Source organism: Crocodylus porosus, unplaced genomic scaffold (genome assembly GCF_001723895.1).
Source record: "Crocodylus porosus isolate Cpor-Errol unplaced genomic scaffold, CroPor_comp1, whole genome shotgun sequence".
NCBI lineage: Eukaryota > Metazoa > Chordata > Crocodylia > Crocodylidae > Crocodylus > Crocodylus porosus.
Window position 1 is genome coordinate 52,265,142 of NW_017728949.1, and position 4,630 is coordinate 52,269,771.

Here is a 4,630-nt window from a genome sequence, read left to right on the forward strand (position 1 = left end):
CCTTGGCCTTCCTGACCCCCCCCGCAGCCCCGAGCCACCGCAGTGTAGTCCTCCCTGGTGATGGCCCCTCCCCGCCATCCGGTGTGTGCCCCCCTTTTAGCTAGGAGACCTTCCCGGATGCTTTTGGTGAGCCACAGGGGTTTGTGTGCTCTCCTGCTCCCCTTGATCCGTGTTGGGATGACCTCCCTTTGGGCTTGGAGGATCGTCTCCTTAGGGAGCGACCACTCTCCTTGGACACCGGCTCCCCTCCCCTCCGGGACCCCAGCACCTCCCCGACTATCCTCCTTAGCCCATTGAAATCTTGGGCTGCTGCCTCGCTACCGGCCTTTGGCACCTTGCGCTGGATGGTGACTCCCAGCAGGCGATGACCGCTGGCGCCCGGGGGGTCGAGCATTTGTGGCCTCCCGTGGATGTGTGCACTGGCCCCCTACTCTCAGCATCGCCCTGGCCCCTGTCGCTTACCCGGGTATACGTTTCGCTCATCGGTCTCGGCTGGGCTGTACTTGTGGGGGCTGCTTGCTTCCTCCGCCCTCGTCTTCCCCTTGCCCCGCCGAGCCTAGTTTAGTTGTGTCTGGGTGTGTGTGTGTATGGTGGGGTATTGGGATGTGTGTGTATGGTTGGTTGTGCATGGGGCTGCCTATGTGTCTGGTGGTGTCTGGGGGTGAGCGTGTGTATGGAGGTGAGTATGCATATGGGGGGTGTTGGGGTGTGTATGGTTGTGAATGGGGGTGTGTTTGTGTACAGAGGAGTGTGTGTGGGGGTGTGTTGTGGTGTGGTAGGTGCGGGGACCCCCCTCGGAGCTCCAGGCCTGGCACAGGCGCGGGCGCAGGCGCTGCTCCCCCCCGGGAAGGCCAGAGCGGCGCACGGACTCGGTGCTGCAGCGCGGTGATAGCGCCGAGGCGGGTCTGGCCCGTGGCTGCTTGTGTCCCGCCCTGTGTGTCTATCAGTGCCCAGCCCCTTGCACTCTCGCAGGCGTGCCACGCCCCAAGACATGGGGTTTCTCACGGCCTTGCCACCTGATCTCTCTCAGTCTGTGCATCCAGACCCTGCCTTCGCAGGATGCGCGACCTGCTGCTCTCCAGCTCTCCCGGTGTTTCCGAACCAAAGCTGCTCCAGCGCCTGGTTTAGAAGCATCTCATCCTCTTCACAATTTAATGGGTCTTTTAGGGTCACACTCTTTTAGCACCAGAGCTTTCACCATTTTTTCCTTCAAGTTTTCAAATTCAGCTTCATGCTCCCATGTCCACTGAGCACCTTTTGTAGGAGCTGCCTGCGGTGTTTGGGCTGCTCTGCAAAGGTAGATTTCCCCTACAGAACTGATCATTCCCAGTAATTTCTCCACTCAACCTTTTCCTTGTCCGTCAGGGGAGGCTTTAGCTCTTGCAGGGTGGATCTGCACCCCTTTCTCAGAGCTTTTCTCCCATATATGATATTTCTTTGTCCCTGAATCTGCGTTTGTGCTCACTCCATCCTGCTCTGCAAGCTCGTCCTGGTGCCTTTCTTAGCCTCAAGTCCTGTCCTTCCAAGTATTTCCCCAAACAAATACATCGTCACTATAAACCCTAGTTCCACCAAGACCTTCACAGATTTGCTGCCCCTTTCTGTGAAACTCTTCAGATGCAAAACACAGCCTGAAAGCAATGCCGTCCGAAGAGTGTCTTGGAGATGCATAATCTAGTGCTAATCTTTTCTGGGGCCAAACCCCCAAAAGGCACCAAAGTGGAGAAATATTCAGCTTCTGTCATGTTGCCAAAAAGCTCTTCCCTGGTGGGAAGGGGAAAATGCTCCCTTCAATGGACCTGTTCATTTGCTTGGGATCCAGACACAATCTCGAGGAGCCCTGGTTTTTTCCCCCTATAATGGCCGGTGGATGAACCCAAGCAGTTGATCGCTCTGCTTTTTCTATCACGTCCATGTTCACTAATCAATCCCTTCCTTTCCCAGTTTCTCCCTTAGCACAAAGGGCACGTTTCGTGGGCCATGTCCGGTGGCAGTATTTGGCTCTCTTAATTCTACCTTTACCCAGTTGACACTTTCCCTTTGCCTTGAAACACATCATACAATTCTTTTTCTCTGTTTTTGCTTTCTGGTCCCTCAGTGACATCCATTCTCTTAATCAAACCTGGAGTTTTACACGTTCCCAACCCAATAATCGGCACTAACTTTTTAGGACTGCTACAGACTGAACATTGACTATATCGCCCATGCAGCGCACGAACACCCTCGTTGCAATCACGTTCCTGTTATACGCTCTACGTCTTACTTTCTTGTGCTCGCAGTACGCCAGTTTAGTTCTCAATTTTTGAATAACTTATTCTGGTGCCCCTGTATTTAATTTAAACGTGACCGTGAGTCTATTGGTGTCCGGGCGGCTTGTCCAACCCTCCGAGGAATGAACTCCTTCTTGCACTGCGCCAACGAGGAATTCTTCCTCTTCCTCGCTGCACCGAGCGTGCACCCGCTGCGTCTTGTGTGCTGCATCCTGCTCCTTTCTCTTTGCAAACCCTTCCAAAATGCTTGAATCTTTTGCATTTGTTGCAGAGCTTACCAGAAGCCGGGCATTGCAGGGGTTTGTGGTAACCCTCACCGCGTCTGCAGCTGGCCATTGTTTCTTCAAGCAATTCTCTTTGCCTTCCGCTCGCCTGCTTCATAGCGCCGTCCTCCTTTCTGTATTGTTGGTGTGTTGACTTAGGTTTTCGCAGTTTTGCAATCTTGTCTAGTTCAGCTTGTTCTGCTTTTTCCTCCAGCTTCTGCAGCCTGGCATTTCTTATCTCCGGCACTTGGCACACTGGGGTAGACTGCGAGCCCAGAGGCGGAGGGAGCCTGGTGTCTCAACCTGCCCGCCCTCACGCCCCTCCTAGAGCCGGGGGAGGACCAGGCGTCTGGGCCGCAGCCCCACACTCCCCCCAGAGCCGAGTAACAACCCCGACCCCCCCGTCCCCAGTAACAACCATCCGACCCTCCCCTGACACGGCACAAAGGTGACCCAAAGCTCGGCCCCACTGTAGCCCATGCAGCAGGGCGGCCCTCGGTGTTGGTGCCTTGGGCCAGTCCTTGGACGTCTTCAATGCGCTCTCATCAGACGTACTCCTGGGGGAAAGGTGAACAGCTCAGGCTTTGCACAGGGCGTGCCCTCACCGCCCTTCCCCTTGTAGTAATCCTGTTTTAAATTCGCACTGGCTTGCAGGCAGGCAGGTTTGTTCACTTCACACCGCCCCGTTTCCACTGACGGTGCCCAGTTTGTTCTCGCCGCCGTCCAGCGCCTGGGAGACCAGCCGCACGCAGGCCCAGCAGGCTGGCTCTGCAAACCCGAGCTTCAGGTCGAGCAGGAACCCGCCCGGGCATCTTCGAGGAATCCCTCGGTGATGGTGACGCATGTTTCGGGGTGACCCAAAAACGATGCTGCCGGATAATCCCATCCAAAGCCCAGCTCCTTATCTGGGGCGAGGCTGAAGTTGGTTCCTCGTTCCCAGTTCCTGGTTTCTTTTTCATTTTAACTGTTTAGCACATCGCATCAATTGCTAAAAGATGAGCTTTGGCAAAGGGACAGGGAACAAGCTTCAGCCTCACCTGTGGCGCGCGGCTGGAGCAAGGGTCCTCCGGTGCCGCGGTGCCGGGGTGAGCTCGACTGCAGCTCGCGGATGGGTCTGGAGGCGACTGTGGAGCCCAAGTCTCGAGCCGGTTCCTCCCAGGAGGTCTCAGGCCGCGACCAAGCTGGGAGCAGAGCCCTTGTTTTGGGAGCTGGGCATCTGCGTCTGGTCCAGCGGAGTTGGGGCGTGAGGACCGCCAACACCATCCTAGTAACACTGGTCCCGGCAGGGCTGGTGCAGAGGCCGTGCGCCTCGCTCCCTGCCCCGAGGATGTTTTCAGTCCCCTGTCTGGAGGTCCCAGCCCCACCTCACACAGTGCCGGGGCCGACGTTTGCAGCCGAGCAGATGGCGGCCGCCGCCTGTTCGCAGCTGAGCTTCTGTTTATAGCCCGTTCCCCCGCGCGTCCCGCCTGGCCGAGAAGCCTGCAGCATCTTTATGCTCGTATCCCAGTCCAAAATCCAGGTCCTTATTCGGGTCCATACACTTAGCACAGTGGCGGGGGGGCTGTCATTTGGCAGCCTGGCGCTCTGGGCCGGGCGAGTCTGCGGTCAGGGATGTCCAGGACGGTCCCCGGCCACGCAGGTGTTCTGGTGGGCGGCCCAAGCAGGATTTCTAGCTGTAATCCCAGCCTGAAAACCCGTTCCTTATTCAAACCGTTACACTTAGTACAGGGGCCGCGCGTTGGCAGCCGGGCACGGCCAAACCGCGCTTCGGGCCGAGCAGGACTGTGGTCAGGGGTCTTTGGGACAGTCCCCCAGTGGCATCGCCCCCGAATTTGGGGTGGCCGAAGAAGTATTTTGCTTCATTATCCCATCCTAATCTGACCTTCATTTAGGGCTCTGTACTCGATGTGGAATATTATTTTACATATTAATTAGTACCTATGCATAGCTAATGAAATTCCCTTTCCTTAGGATGTGGGATTCATTAATAACAAGTTTTTATTGGGTCCAGATTAACTTTGAAAAAGGACCCGGGACCCGGGAATAAGGACTAAAGAACTGGGAATAAGGAACTGGGTACCGGGAGTAAGGGGTCAA

At 56.1% G+C, this 4,630-nt stretch overlaps 1 long non-coding RNA gene across 1 annotated transcript in view; it reads left to right on the top strand.

Moving 5' to 3' along the window:
- The window catches only part of LOC109322586, a 9,715-nt gene extending 6,230 nt beyond the window's left edge, over positions 1-3,485 (top strand). Inside the window, exon 3 of the long non-coding RNA XR_002104418.1 lies at positions 3,474-3,485. This is a non-coding gene — a long non-coding RNA (uncharacterized LOC109322586). The remainder of the gene's footprint in view (positions 1-3,473) is intronic.
- Positions 3,486-4,630: the final 1,145 nt, after the last annotated feature.